Consider the following 17217-nt stretch of genomic DNA (forward strand, 5'->3'; position numbering starts at 1 on the left):
TTCCGGGATCGAGCCCCACACTGGGCTCTCCGCTCAGCAGGGAGCCTGCTTCCTCCTCTCTGTCTGCCTCTCTGCCTACTTGTGATCTCAATCTCTCTCTGTTAAATAAAAATAAATAAAAATCTTTAAAAAAAAAAAAAAAAAGAAACAAAGAAAAGGTTTCAGTTCGCATTCCAAATTTACTTGGAGAGTAATAAATGCTTCACCCCTCAGTCCTAATTACTGTTATTCTGGGTACCAAAACAATAAATTGCCTTAATATCAGTGATTTCCAAACTTTTAAAATCATGTACTACCACCAAAATATATATAGTAAAATTTCTAATATTCTTGGAATACCCAGAGAGATCACTTTGGAGACCTTTGACATAGAGGCTCCAAACTGAGACTGGGTCATAATATCCAATTAGGAAAAGGAGTATGTTCTCCTATATGCTTCAAGCCTATCTTTTCTCCAGTTGATTCCAAACTGATCAGATACTTAAGCTCCCATCCATCTCTTCACTGCAGTGTGTTTTTGATAATATATTAGATCCTTCAAATAAGTAAGTAGTTGACAGTCTGGAATGGATCAAAGTTCTACACTGAGGTTACATTGAACAAAGCACCCCAACATTACTGGGGGTTGAAGGTATTAGAAATATGTGCAAGCTGACAAAGAAATATGACATTAAGATGTTTTGCAAGGTTTCTTAAATGAGGCAAAACCTCTTTGCACAACTTTTAAATAGATATTCTCATACATCAACAATTTACCATTTCCTTAATGAATACCTATTTGGGCACAAAAGTCTCAATGAAAAATGTAACAATTTAAGGTTAAAGTTTTAATAATTTTCTCATATTCATCTCATTAATTCAGAAAAGCAAATATAAACTGTTCTCTTTATATTAACATTTATACATTACAAAAGTCACGTTGCATTATATAGTGAACAGCAGTACTGCTTATGTTTACCATGAAGATGAAAAAGACTAAGGTCTTACCTAATATTAATATGATGGATTTATTAATCACATATTTTTATATTACATCTTTTCTACATATAAAAACTGATAGTCAAAATGGTAAAATGACTTACAAACATAAACATTTTCTAAGTAGAAAACATTCTCATTTCACATCTAGGAGTAAATTTCCCAAAGATAGTTTCTAATTTTCACCTTCTTTACACTATTAGTAACAGATAACATATATAGTAACCAGTTATAATACACAACACCCCCAATCCCTAATATTTATATCACCGAGAACAATTTCCTTATATAGTGTACTTGTCTTAATTTCTTCACAAATATACAAACTCTTCAATGTTAAATAAATCACTGCCCTACATACCCTATTTTCAGAAACATACTTTGGAGGCAACAGCAATATTTAAAACACATTATTTTTTGGCATGCAAAATTCAAAATGTATCGAAGTAAGAAAATAAGTCTCTTTTCCAGTCCTATTTCTCAACCACACAGTTCCTTCAACAACACAAACAGCTTCAGGTTCTTAAATATCTAGTAAATATTTTGTGCTCAATCAGTTCCACAATGTGCATGGCTCCTAGTCTTGTCACATTAAATCCTCATTTTCTGACCCTCCCAGAAGTGGAAATCCTGTTACGGTTTACACACACACACACACGCACACACACACAGTTTTTGTCTTTGTCTTTCTCAAACATGAATACTACCGTGCTCTATTCTGAACTTGCTTCTTTCACTTCATGGTACCTTGGAGATCTTTCCAAATCTGTCCACTAAAGTAACGACCTTTTCTTTAGTGGCTGCAGAATTTCTCCTTGTATGGATATACTGGAATTTATTTAGTCAGTCCCCTATGTGACAGATATATGTCTCCAAACTATGTGACTATATAAGATAAAATCCAAAATGGGAAATGAAGTATCAATGGGTGTATTCATTTGTAATTTCGACAGTTAGTGCCAATTTGCCTTCCATGCGTTTTACTAATTTATATTCTTACCTGGAAGTATGAATAGCCATTTCCCTGTGTTCTTGTTAACACAAAAGTTAGCAATTTTAATTGCCACCTATCTCATACAGTCCCCAATTTACAATGGCCCAACCAAATGATGGACACCTTACAATTTTTCGGCTTTACAATGGTGTGAAAGTGATATGCATTCAGTAGAAACCAACTACAAATTTTTATCTTTTCCCAGGCTAGAGAAATGTGGTGGATACTCCCTCATGATACTGGGCATAGGCAGTGAACCACAGGTCCTGGCCAGCCATGGAATCATGAAAGTAAACAACCAATATACTTCCAACCATTCTGTACCAGACAGCCATCCTGTCTTTCACTTTCAGTATAGGATTCAATAAACTACAGCAGATATTCAGCACTTTATTATTAAGTAGGCTTTGTGTTATGATTTTGCACAACTGTAGGCTAATGGAAGTGTTCTGATCACATTTCAGGTAGACTAGGCTAAGCTACACTGCTCAGTAGATTAAGTGTATTAAGTGCATTTTCAATTTACAGTATTTTCAAATTTCGATGGGTTTATCAGGATGTAACCCTATTGTAAATCAAGGAAGATCTGTACTTGAAAAAGAAGATTCTGGTGTCATTTTTATTTTCATTTCCTTTATTATAAATGCAGTAGATAACACTCATTCAAATCTCTTTTCAAGCACACCTTCAAACACTGCAGAGGATGGAAAACTACATAACATTTCCCTGAGTCCACTCCACCTACAGTTCAACATATGGCAAAGCCACTGCCGAGCATACTTAAATATGCAGCATTTGGAAGGAAAAAGTAAGTGATCTGAGGCAGTGGCCTTACAAGCATCATGGTGAAGGTATCTGACTCTTTTGTGGTGGCTCTAACTGAAGTTCTCTTGACTGGACACCATCTTCATAGAGACCATGCAGGAAATAAAGGCAATGGATGAGATACAAAGTAGGGCATGCTTGGGCATTTCTCCTGAGTGTATGGTTCTAAGGTATATAACAAAAAAGTGTTTCATGTCCATGGCCTGCCCCAAGATTCAGTTAACTATCAGTACCCTGTAATAAACCACTAGGTAAAACAGATACTGCCTACTTTACTGTAATTCCTAATGGATAAGATAATGAGAGCAATTCAATTATTCATGTTTAAGAGGCTCAATTTTATTAAGACTCTACAACATTTCACTTATTCACAGAAAAAACTTTTGTGTTTCAATTATGTGTACATTATATAAATGTTCAATGTGTACATTACGTAAAATCTCCCAGTTATTTTTACCAGAAAATAATGGTAGGCAATGGAACTAAAACTAGTTCTAGGTTTAGAAGAATTAATACTGGAAGAACTATTCCTAGGTGTGGAAGAATCAGAAGAAATAGGGTTAAACAGATACAATGTGGCAAAATTACAAAGAGCTTTAAAAATAAAACTGATGAAACTTAAAGTAACATAACCGAAAACACAGAGAACCACTGTAGATTCTTGAGGATGGAAGTGATATTAGAATCCATGGGTGCCAGCAAAGTAACAGTCAACAAAATCAAAAGACAACTGACAGAACAGGAGGAGGTATTTGCAAATGACATATCAGATAAAGGGCTAGTATCCAAAATCTATGAAGAATTTATCAAACTCAACACCCAAAGAATAATCCAATCAAGAAATGGGCAGAAGACATAAATAGACATTTCTCCAAAGATATCCAAATGACCAACAGACACAAGAAAAGATGCTCAACTTCACTCAGCATCAGGGAAATGCAATCAAAACCACAGTGAGATACCACCTCACACCAGTTAGAATGGCTAAAATCAACCAGTCAGGAAACAACAGATGTTGGTGAGGATTCAGAGAAAGGGGAACCCACCTACACTGTTGGTGGGAATGCAGGCTGGAGCAGCCAATCTGGAAAACAGCACAGAAGTACCTCAAGAAGCTGAAAATAGACCTACCCTACAACCCAGCAATTGCAGTACTGGGTATTTACCCAAAGATACAAATGCAGTGATCTGATGGGGTACCTGCACCCCAGTGTTTATAGCAGCAATGTCCAATAACCAAACTATGGAAAGAGCCCAGATGTCCATCAACAGATGAATGGATAAAGAAGATGTGGAGTGTGTGTGTGTGTGTGTGTGTGTGTGAGAGAGAGAGAGAGAGAGAGAGAGAGGGAGAGAAAGAGAGAGGGAGGGAGATGGAATATTACGCAGCCATCAAAAAGGGGAGTCTTGCCATTTGCAATGATGTGGACAGAATGAGAGTATTATACTAAGCCAAATAAGTCAATCAGAGATAAGACAATTATCACATGATCTCACTCTAGTGGAATTTATGAAACAAAACAGAGGATCATTAGGGAAGAGAGGAAAATATAAAACAAGATAAAATCAAAGAGGGAGACAAACCATAAGAGACTCTTAATCACAGGAAACAAACTGAGGGTTGCTTGAGGGGAAGGAGGTGGGGGGATGGGGCAACTGGGTGATGGGCATTAAGGAGGGCATGTGATGTAATGAGCACTCCATATTATACTGGACTAATAAATCACTGACCTCAATCTCTGAAACCAGTAATACAGTTTATGTTAATTAAGTGAATTTAAATTTTTTTTAAAAAAGAAATATGGATGCTTTTGGTTTCTTTATTGAATTAAATTACTAATGTAATACTCCCACAGCCTGTTTTCAACCTAGGAGAGAATATAGAAGTGAAGAGTTCAGAATGCCCAAATGACTCCCCATCTCACTCGGAGGAGAAGTCCTTTAAGAGGCTATAAATCTTTACAAGTGATGAACCTCTAAGACTTCTATACCTCACTCTCTCCTTTCTTTCTTTTCCAACAACTACTTAGCCCTACTAATTGTTTTAGTTGTTTTCTAACAATGTCAGTTATGCTTTTGCGCTTTGCTTCAGTGGCCTTTCATCTGCTGTTCCTTTCAACAAAATGCTCTTAGAAAAAGGTTCTCTCTTCTCCTTCAGGAGAAGCCATTCTCATGGCCCTCTCCTACCTCCTTCAGGTCCCTATACAAATGTAAACCTTGCTGACCATCTTCTTTGAAATTAAAGCCTCCTGATCCCCTTCCATGCTCTACTTCTCTCCTTACCGATTCTCAGTAACAGTGCATGTGCGTGTATGTGGGCTCTCACATACCTACTCTGTTCATTGCCTGTTGCGTGCCTGAGATTTGTAATAAACAAGTAACTATCTTATTTCTCTTCCATACCAACTTCATATCCCCAAAATACTTGACATTAACATGCAAAGGTTTTAAGACTTTTAAGATATTCTCAGAAAGGCTGGGATGATAACAATGATGATAATGACACACATATATATTAACCGTTGTTGTTAATTGTCTCACAACAACCCAATGAGATAAATACCATTACTCCCATTTTACAGAGTAGGAAACTGAGGTTTAACACAAGTAAGTTAATTTGCCCAAGGTCACATAACCAGGCAATGGTAAGCCTGAATTTAATCCTAGACAGTCTAGCTCCAGAGTCCATGTTCTTGCTTGACAATTTCACTAATTAGATAAAGACAGAGATTACTGACATCTTGATATAGACACAAATGTAAACAAAGACATTCCTACACCTCTCATTATTTAATCTTACTTTTTGTAGTCAACAATTAAATTCCTCAAGTATTTGACTAATTCACTGCACATCTCTTTGTCCTGTATCTTACATCCCCCCCCTTTTGAATGATAGTTTGACTAATATAACAGTCTGAGTTGGCAGTTATTTTATCTTAGCAATCTAAAGGTATCATTCCAGCATCTCCAGGTGTCTACTGCTACTGGACACTCTGCTGTCAGCTGTCATCCTTCTGTAAGCAATCAGCCCTTTCTCTTTAGAAGCCTTAATATTTCCTCCTTATTCTTGATATCTTTTCAAATATTGATTCTCCATCCTTTATTCCATTAAACTCGTCTAACACTTCTAAACATTCTTTGAAACCTCTCATTATTTTATATCTCTCAACTCTTTTTCTTAATTTCTCTTTTTGACTCTCTACATTGCATTCTGGATGAATTTTCATCATCACCATGAACATCCTTAAAGGCTAGACAGGTGTTCATCAGGATCAAGGGAAGGTTACTACCAAACTGCAGGTTAACATATTCGTACACACCTCTCCCTCAAAATGAGCCTGCAAACAGTATCTAAACTCATAATGAAATGTAAGATTTATTCTATTTGCAAACTAACAAGTTAGCATACTACATTTTCATGAATACCCATAGAGTCATAAGTATCTCTGACTAGTGGGTCAGAGACCAGAGGACTATTTTATTCATGGCAAAGTATCAGCCAAAGATTTAAGTTAATCTACACTATCTGTACTTGCCCCACCTGCACCCCCACCTAAATCTCAGGAGAGATGATTCGAAGAGTCCGTGGTGGATTCCTATACACATGATGGGTTGTGTTGCAGAAAAAGAACACTGAGCTTAGAGAATCTCTTTTACAGTAAGTGAAAGCAAGCCCATTTGAGGATCTTAATTCATCCCTGCAAGTATAACCCTAAAGACCTAAGTAAAGAGCAGTCAAGGCCTTGTACCCCTGGTATTCCTGGCAGAAGTGTGCAGGGACACAGGCACTATGGTGTTTTATTTTCCTAACACTTCAGATCAGCAGCAGCTCTGCCTTCCTGTAGCAGCAGCTAAATCCACTTTTTTCTGATGCTAGCAGAACCAGCTTCATGACCTTGCCCTCATTGGAAAGACAGCAGCAAGAGCACCAACGTGCCAGCACATTTTCGTCAGAGGTCTGAATTTCACCACTGCTTAGCCCTTCCTCTTACAGTTTCTAACATTTAGTCATTGAAAACTCATCCCCATGTTCCCTTGCTCCCTGTAGCAGGCACCTCCATGATACTTCAGAATATTCTTTTTAATCTAGCACTTACCTAGGTGACTTTGTGCCTAGTTAATAATCTGTATATTAAATTCTCTCTGTTCAAATATTGGCATGGTTTGTCTCTTAACTGGATCCTGATGGATAAAAAAATCATCCATATTTTGTTATATATTTAAAAAGAAGGAAAATAAAAATAAGGAAAATGAAAATTTTTAAAATCATACACAGCTCCTATATTCTGAACCAAATAGTATTATGATGTATTTCCATCCTTCTTACTCTAAGAACATACAATTGCTAAGTAGATTTTTATTCTGTCTTTTCTTGCTACTAACATAATAACATAAGTATCTTTGCAATTTTCACAAAACTGTCCAATTTATTGTATCCATTTCCTCTCCTCCCACTCATTCCTCATCCTATTCCAACATGGCTTCTGTATCCCTCATTTCATTGAACTGCATCTTGCTAATGATTAGTCACACACTTGAGCACAGATCATTATGATGAGGGAGCAGAAGGCTGGCAAAGGAGGACAAAGCAAAAGCTGGCATCTTGCACCCCCTCTCCACCGGCTCCCCTGGGTAATATGTGTGACATTCCTCAGACACCCCTGGCTGCCCTAAAAGAAAAACAAATGGTTAACTTGCAGGGATCACAATCCTGCAAGACAGGAGTCTCCCTTGGTTTACAAATGTCCTTACTGATTTACAACAAAGAAGCTATCTTATCAATAGCCCAACTTCCAGAGACAAGTAACTCAGTTCCTCAAGCCCTAACATCGCCCTCCCCTCCATAAAACTGAAGGAGGCTGAGGCGGAAGAAAATGGAAATAAAGTTAAACCTAAATCTCACCAACAAGGATGCTTGATAGAAGAAATGTGACATTCCACCAGGAAACTCCCAATTGTCTCCATGTTGGTGCCTCATCAGAGGGAAGAACGGCCTTGGCTTGACGATAACCAGGCCTCCAATATCCTTATAGTCTTCTTTACCCTGATAGTCCTTCTGAACACCCCCTTTGTCCTCACCTACTGCCCAGTCCACCCCTACCCTGCCTTTAAAAACTTTGACTATAATCTGGTTCGGGGTCCAAGTCCCTACTCCACTCTGTCGGGTATACTTGGGCCCAAGTTTAAGCTTGTCAAATAAACCCTCGTGTGACTGCATTGGTGTTGGCTCCTTGGTGGTCTCTCGGACGCAAAAACTCGGGTATAACAATTACTGACCAGTTCCTTCTTAAAATACTTCCCTCCCTTGTGTTCAGTAACCCCACAATCTCCCTACCTCCTTCACTGACTCATCCTCCTTATATCTGACCTTCAATGCTGTGTTCCTCCAGGCTTGATTCCAACCTCTTCCTAGCTTCCTATCCTAAATTGTCTCCCTGAGCAACTTCACATGTGCTTGCTTTCAACTATCAGGTACACAGCAGCTGACTCCCACATTTATATTTCACATCAAGACTTCTCCAATAAGCACCAGCTCCGTTACATCTGTTTACTACCTACTTCCACATAAATATAGCAAAATCCCCTCAAACTCAAAATACTTATAATGAATTGATGATCTTCCACTCCCAATCCAATGTTCTTAAAGTGCTCAATTTCTAATATTGTCCTGTCATCAGTACCAAAACCCTGAAACTGGAGATGGAACCAAGTCCTCCTTCTGACTCATAACCCCTTACAAAGTATCACCCAATCCTTTGGAATTTACCTCCCAAATCTCCTGAAATCCTTTAATCTCTCATTTCTACAACCATCTGCATCCAAGCTGCCATTTTTCTTGCCCCAAATACTGCAATGGCTAACTAACTAGATGAACAGAATATATACACACACGCACGCAAGCAGGCACACACACCCTCCACGCTACAACTATAGGTCTATAATTTGCTTTTGTCACTGAATATATCAAGCATATTTTTCCTAGATAAAATATATCAAACTTAGGTTCACAGTTGTATAAGTGAGAAATGAATTAATTTATACAAACATTTCACTCTAGATGAATATTCAGGTCTTCTCAAATATTGGCTACTAAAAACACTATTGCAAAAAAATATCTTTCTAAATATTTCTTAAGTATCCATGTTGTTACTTTTAGATAATATATCCCTAGAGGCAGGTTACTGGGCCAAAGAGAATTTTACATATTAAATGTTTTCTTGACACCACCAAATTATTTTCCAAAAAGGTTGTCTCATTTGTATTCCCTCCAACAGCTTATCACACATTTGTTAAAATTTAAACTACACATTTAATTACATCCTATTTAAAGTGAATGCACTTTATTGTATGTAAATTAGCCTAAGCAGAGTTGCTTAAAATAACCTTTGAGCTGGGCCTTGAAGTTCTTTATCAGACAGAGAATGTGGAAGGGCCTATTTTAGGCAGAAAATTATGGTAGAGGTCTATAAACATGCAGGAAATAAAACAATGTGGTCTAAATACAGTTTCATGTATGCAGAATTTTGAACTTCTCCTCTGTGGATCCCTCCTATACTGGATTTCACTTCTAATTTCTAGTTTCTGTGTTAGCTCCAAACTCTGTCTTCTGATCTGAAAAACCAACAATCATAACTATAATCAACAACTGTGACTGGTTCTGGTTATAATTTTAAACATGTAAGAATGTGTACAGATGTAGCGATGAACTCACACATTTAATAGGAAAATGTTGGAGTGCATTTAAAAATGTTATCTGAGGGGTACCTGGGTGGCTCAGTCATTAAGTGTCTGCCTGCAGCTCAGGTCAGGATTCTGGGGTCCTGGGATAGAGTCCCACCTTCAGGCTCCCTGCTTAGCAGGAAGACTGCATCTCCCCTGCCCACTCCCTGTGCCTGTGCATTCCCTCTCACGCTGGGTCTCTCTCTGTCAAATTAATAAAATCATAAACAAATATGTATATAAATGGGTGTGTGTGTGTGTGTGTGTGTGTGTATAAATAAAAATGTTATCTGAAGTCAGTAAAGCAGTAAAGCTTCTTCTGCCCAATTACTGGCACACCTCTAGAAAATGAAGAGGTCGAACCGTCAATGGAAATAGCAGCAATTTTTGGAGCAGTATCAGGTTTTCCAAAAATAAAATGAAAATTAGTGCAGTAAGGGCAATAATAACTGATACTTAAACCGGGAAATATCTGGGCCAAAAAGACTATTCTATTTGTCTTAGAAAATATACCTGAACTTATTCAGAAACAATCTTACACTACAGGCAACAGAGTACATTTATGTTTAGTAAAGAAAGATTTTGTTGTTGTTGCTTTTACTTTTTTTTATTATCTGTAAAACATGTATTAAATTCCACATAACCATTTCTCTATTTTATCTGACAGATTTCAGATGCAGTTATCCACACAAATTATGTTATTATCTTACTAAGGAAGGGTTATCACTTTGATAACCATTTAAAAAACCAGACAATCCTATAACAGAAATGTCATGTATTAGAGATTAACATCAAGTAAACATAATAAATCATCAGGATATTTTTAACTTGTAAATATTTAATATAAATAGCCTTGTTCTGAGCAAATAAAATGATAAAGTTTCACATTTATTATATTAATAAATCAATAGGCGAGAGGAACATTTTGTTAGGATGGCATGTAACCCTCATCTGGTTTCCTGTACCAGAAAACAGAATGCATATAAAATGTTCTTTATTCTATCTACATACTACCTTAATATAAAAAAGGCAATCTGCCAAGTTATAAATTAGAGTTAATTTCCTGGCTTATGCTGAGATGTAAAAATTTACTGTATATCCTCTATTATAATAATGTCATATTCAAATTATTTTCCATGTTTAATTTATTTTTAGCAGATCTGAGATTTATTATTGGCTTCCCAGAATAGATATGGATCACATACTTCAACATAAAATGATAAAAAAGAAAAGTAAAAAAGGTCAGCACAATTCTACTGTAGGAGAAAGTCAGAAAAGTAAAAGATGTTCTCTTTATACTTCTTACCTGAGTAAACTAAATTCTAAGAAATTAATTTATGATGTCTATTTTTAAATAAGTTAAAGGAAAATGAAATGATGAAACCAGAGAGGGAGACAAACCATAAGAGATTCTTAATCAGAGGAAACAAACTGAGGGTTGCTGGAGGGGAGAGGATGAAGGAATGGGGTACTGGGTGAGGGACATCGGGGAAGGTATGCCTTGTAATGAGCACTGGGTTTTATGTGAGACTGATGAATCACATCTGTACCCCTGAAACAAGTAATATATTATATGTTAATTAATTGAATTTAAATTTAAAAATAAATAAATAAAAGGATTCACCCATTTGAAACACTGAGTATTTACCATATTGGAAAAAGTCAAAAGAGGAAGAAAGGTAAAGTAATATCTGTTGAGTCAGGTACTGTGTTAGCCACTTTTACATAACTTGATCCTTACAACTCTCAAGTGAACGCTCATATTTTCATAGAGGAAGAAACTTATAGAGATATATAGCTTGCCAAATACCATTATGAAAAGGAGGCAGAGTAGGAACCCAAGCCTCTAAACTCCAAAGCATATGTGCTTCCCTCCACTTCAAAATGTTTATTCTTGAAGTATGATGCATAAGAACAGCAAAAATGGAAATACTGGTGACTTTATATACTTTATCAGCATTTTAATGTTTTCCTAAGACAGTAATTTCAAAATTTCAAAAACCCAAAATTTCAACATTTTGTTTCCAACTTCAGATAGGGAGTCTAATGTGAAACAGCCAAGGCCACACATCTCTTTCATAAGCTGTTCATAATTAACTTTGAATCATGTGCCTTTTGGTATGAAAACTAATCAAGTTTGTCAACTACACCCAAAAAATTTAGTACTTCCTCAACATAGCCAGACAGGCATGAAAGTAGGAAAAAAAGAATGCTTTCCTTTCTCAAGGACTACTTGTAATGTCCAATCTGGAAATAAATCTGAAACTGAAGACATCAAAATAGTTCCATTTCCTTCCTCCTTTCACTATTTAATATTTCAATCCAGAAGCTCCAAAAGTCAGGAGTCTGTGCCCAGAGAGTATGCGTAGAGAGGGCATAAGACTGTCTGGAGAGGGCCTAAGACCAACACGAGGAAGGTGAAGCCAGCCGGACAAAGGGGACTAAAATCCCAGAGAGGTCCATGTGAAGAAGATGCACTGACCAAGGCTGCACCCTGGTGAGGGCAGGAAAGTGGTTTCATAGAGTAGAAGGAATAGTAGTGAGCAGATTTCACACTGCCACAAAAGAGAAATATGAAAAGGCAGAAAGCCAGAATAAACCTTATGGTGTTGGGCTGAAATCAGAGCTATTAGTGTGAACTCATGGCTGCTGATATTTAGAGATAAATTAGAAAAGAGTATGGACATAAAGGTTAAGAAGCATGGAGTAACAACAGTCCATGCCTGGGGGGAGGCAAAGTGGGAAAAGACCCTTCCTGAGGAACAGGAACACAGGAAATGCCTGAAGTGGAGGGAAGAGACAGAATGTCAACAAAAACTTGCCTGCCAGGTGCACTCTAATTACAAGGTGATGTTAGAGGAATTTGAAACTAGTGGTACATTGGGGGTAATCTCAGCAGTAAAAAAACAAAACCTGGTTCAACTCCAGACTAAACTGACACTGACACTAACAGCACAGGCATAAACAGTATCAACCTCAGTCTTTACTGTCCTATACTTGATATTTGGCATTCAGTCAAAAATTATGAAATACCTAAGAAAGCAAAAAAAAAAAAAAAAACCCACTTTCTAGAGAAAAAGCAAGTGGCAAACCAAGCTCGGTGAGATTAAAACAATCTGAGAATTTAAAATGATTTTGATTAACATGGTAAAAGACCTCATTAGTGGATAAAGTGGAAAACATGAAGACAATGAGAAATTGAAGCAGAGAAATAGGAATTATTAAAAGTCAAATGAATACTAGAAATAATTTTTCAGAAATCAAAGAGAGAGAGAAAGTCTTCAACAGGCTTAATTAAAAGTAGATTCAATGGAACTAACATAAATAAATAAATAAATAAATCAGTGAACTCAAAGACAGGTCTATAAAAATTATCCAAACTGAAACACCAGGAATAAAAAGCGTGGGTGGGATAAAAAAGAATAGCGAATTTAAGAGCTAAGAGACAATTTCCAACAATCTAATGAATGTGTGATTGGAATTCCAGAAGAAAAGGCAGAAAAAATATGTTAAAAGATAGTAACAACTTTTCAAATATAAAGCTACCCAACCATACACCTAAGAAGCTCAGAGAACCTCAAGCAAGATAATTAAGTCCTACTTGCCCCTCCAAACGCAAAAAAGTAAAACCACTGAGATTCCTCACATGAAATAAAATATGAACCAATTATCTTAAAGACAGCCAAAGGAGCGGGAAAAGACACATTACATATAGAGGAACAAGAATTAATGCACACTTCTCAAACTATGCATACCTTAAGCTAATGCAGTAACCTCTTTAAAGTGTTAAAAGGGGGATGTCTGTGTGGCTCAGCCGGTTAATCCGCTGCCTTTGACTCAGGCCACGATCCCAGGGTCCTGGGATCCCAGGGTCCTGGGATCGAGTCCCACATAACGGCGAGGGCTTCTCTCTCTGCCTCTGCCTGCCACTCTGCCTGCTTATGTGCTCGCTCGCTCACTTGCTCTCTCTGACAAATAAATAAATAATGTTTTAAAAAATTAAAACAGAGTATTAAAAGGAAAAATACAAAGAAGTTATCTTTCAAAACTGAAGAAGGAAGTTTCAGACCAACAGAAACTTTGAGAATCTACAACCAAGAGACCTGCACTATAGAAAAAGTTAAAGGGAGCTCTTCACACAAAAGGAATACATACCAGATAGAAGCTTAAATCAACAGAAAAATGAAGACCAACAAAAATGACTGAAAGATATAAAGGCCTATTTTTTCTTATTTTGAATAGCTCTAAATAATAACTGACCACCTAAAGCAAAAATAGCTAGTAGCAATGCCCTATGGACCTGTAATGTAAGAAATGTACAGTAACAAAAAACAGCACAAAAGAAGACTGATAAGAATTAAGAATATACAGCTGTAAAGTTTTCACAGTACAAGCAAAGCAGCATAATACTGACTCATGGTAGAACCAGGATGAATTAAGATACACAGTAAACAAAAAGAGCAACCACTGAAAAAAAAAATATTGAGAATAAATAATAAGTCTGTCATGGAGATAAAACAATCACAAAAATAATATAAAATTAGGCAGGAAAAAAAGAGGAATGAGGAACAGATGGGACAAATAGAAAACAGCTAACAATGTGGTAGATTTAATGCAACTCTATCAATAGCTTTACTGAATGTAAAGGGTCTAAACACACAAATTAAAAAGATTATCAAGCTTTCTTCAGGAAATCCAACTTTAAATATAAAAACATTTAGGTTAAAAGATACACCAGGCAAACACTACATAAAAGAAAGCCAGAGTGTTTATGGCAGTATCACACAAACTAGATTTAAGAACAGAGAATGTGAGGGCACCTGGGTGGCTCAGTTGGTTAAGTGTCTGACTTTAGTTAAGCATCTGCCTTTGGCTCAGGTCATGATCTCAGGGTCATGGGATTGAGCCCTGTGTCCAGCTCCCTGCTCAGCAGGGAGGGGAGTCAGCTTCTCCCTCTCCCTCTACCTCTCCCCTCTTGTGTGCTTATGCAGGTATGCATGCTTACTCTGTCTCCGTCTCTCTCTCTCTCTCAAATTAAAAAAAAAAAAAAACTATTTAAAAAAAAAAGAAGAAGAATAACAGAGAATGTGACCAAGGATAGAGAAAAACTGTAAAACAATAAAAGGATCAGCCAAGAAGACTTAACAATCCTAAGTGTATACATATCTAAGAATAGGCCTCCAAAATACATACAGACTCCTCACCTAGTATTTGACAGACCAAATAGACACAAAATTAGTAAAATTACAGAAGATCTGAGCAAACACTATTATCTACTTTGACTTAATTGATATTTTAACAAAACCACAGCAGAATACACATTCTTTTCAAGCACACATTCTTTTTAAAATAGATCATAAAACAAACCTCAACAGTTCAGTAGAACTGTTCACTAATCACTGCCTACCAAAAACTTAAAACTAAAAATAACAGAAAAATCTGTAAAATTTAAAAATGTATTTCTGGGATACCTGGGTGGCTCAAGTTGGTTAAACATCCAACTCCTGATTTCATCTCAGGTCTTAATCTCAGGATTGTGAGTTCAAGTCCCATAGCGGGTGTGAAGGCTACTTAAAAAAAAATATATATATATATAATACATATACTTCAAAATAACTCAGGAATCAAAGAGAAAGAAAAAAAAATCAGAAAATATTTTGAACTAAAGGAAAATGAAAATATACCAAAATTCATAGGATGTAGCAAAAGAAGGGCCAAGAAGCAACTTTATAACACTGTTCTTTTTTAAAAGGTGTCATACTAATGATCTAGGCTCCAAACCTAAGAAACTAGAATAGAAAAAAAAGAACAAACGGAAGGAAGTAAATAAGTATAAAAGGAGAAATGAAACTGAATGCACAAAAACAGAAAGAAATCAATAAAACCAAAAACAAGTTATCTGAAAAAAACAAAAATACCAATATACCTATATCCAGACTGACAAAAAGAGAAAATGAAATAGGGCACATTACAAACGATCCTACAGGTATGAAAACAATAAGGGAATATTACAAAACCTTTATGTCAACAGTTTACACAACCTAGAAAAAACAGGCAAATCCCTAGAAATACACAAGCTACAAAAACTACAAAATCCACTCAAGAAGACTGAAAAGTACTATATCTACCAAAGAAATTAAACAGCTTTAAAACTCAGTTGAAAAAACAGAAACAAAAAGCTCCACAACCACATGACTTCGAAGGGTATTCTACCAAATAATTAAAGAAGAAATAATACCAATTATACAAAAACTTCTCTAGTAAAAGGAAAAAAAAAGAAGAAGAAGAAATACTTCAACTCATGAAGTCAGCATTACTCTTATAAAAACACAGGTGAAGACATTAAAATTACATAAAGACCTGGGGCACCTGGGTGGCTCAATGGGTTAAAGCCTCTGCCTTCAGCTAAGGTCATGATCCCAGGGTCCTGGGATCAAGCCCCACATTGGGCTCTCTGCTCAGCAGGGAGCCTGCTTCCTTTCCTCTCTCTATGCCTGCCTCTCTGCCTACTTGTGATCTCTCTCTCTGTCAAATAAATAAATAAAATCTTTACCAAAAAAAAACACAAAAAAACAAAAAAAAACTATAGACCTATATGCCACATGAATATAAATGCAAAAAAATTCTCAACAATGTATTATCAAATCAATCCTAGCAGCAATATAAAAAGGATAATACCCCATGATTAAGTGGGAGTCAGGTTTCTTCCTGAAAATGCAAGGTTGGTTTGACATTCAAAAATCAACCAATATAATCTGCAAAGCTACAGAGAAAGAAAAAACATCATATATAATCTTATTAAATACAACAAAAACATCTGACAACATTCAACATCCATCCACAATAAATAAAAAAAATCTCAGCAAACTAGGAATGGAAAGGGACTTCTTCAAGAGGATAAAGGGCATCTACAAAAAACCTACAGCTTAACAGGGAGCCCGGGTGGGTCAGTGGGTTAAGCTTCAGACTCTTGATTTCAGCTCAGGTCATGATCTCAGGGTGATGACTGAGCCCTGCATCAGCCTCATGCTGGCGTAGAGCCTCCTTAAGATTCTCTCTCCCTTTCCCTCACCACCCAACTCCTACCTATCCTGTGCACACATGTGCAGGCATGTTCTAAAAGGAAAAAAAAAAAAAAAAGAACAAAAAAGCCTATGACTAACACATGTAACAGTGAAAGACTAAATTTTTTCCTATAAGATCAGGAAACATATAAGGATGTAAGGCAAGACAAAGTAATAAAATAACTACACATAGGGGGCATAGAAGGTGGCTCATTTGTTAAGCATCTGCCTTCAGCTCAGGTCATGATCCCAGACTCCTGGGATCCAGCCGCATCGGGCCTCCCCGCTCAGTGAGAATCCTGCTTCTCCCTCTCCCACTCCCCCTGCTTGTATTCCCCTCTCTCTCGGTCTCTCTCTGTCAAATAAATAAAATCTTTAACCAAAAAAAAAAAAAAAAAAAAACCTACATAAATAAAATTGTTCTCCATACAAAGAAATGAAACTATTCACTGATGACATGATCATTTACAAAAGAAAATCTCAAAGAATCTATTAAAACCTATTTAAAAGCAACTAGAGGGGCACCTGGGTGGCTAGTGGGTTAAGCCTCTGCCTTAGGCCCAGGTCATGATTTCAGGGTCCTGGGATCGAGCCCCGCATCAGTCTCTCCTCAGCAGGGAGCCTGCATCCCCCTCT

The 17217-nt window shown here is 36.7% G+C and overlaps 1 protein-coding gene across 2 annotated transcripts in view; it reads right to left on the minus strand.

Annotated features, from left to right (window-relative positions):
* The window catches only part of MAN1A2 (mannosidase alpha class 1A member 2), a 187248-nt gene that overhangs the window by 94624 nt on the left and 75407 nt on the right, over positions 1 to 17217 (minus strand). The gene's annotated exons all lie outside the window — the stretch shown is intronic.

Source organism: Mustela erminea, chromosome 10 (assembly GCF_009829155.1).
Source record: "Mustela erminea isolate mMusErm1 chromosome 10, mMusErm1.Pri, whole genome shotgun sequence".
Lineage (NCBI taxonomy): Eukaryota > Metazoa > Chordata > Mammalia > Carnivora > Mustelidae > Mustela > Mustela erminea.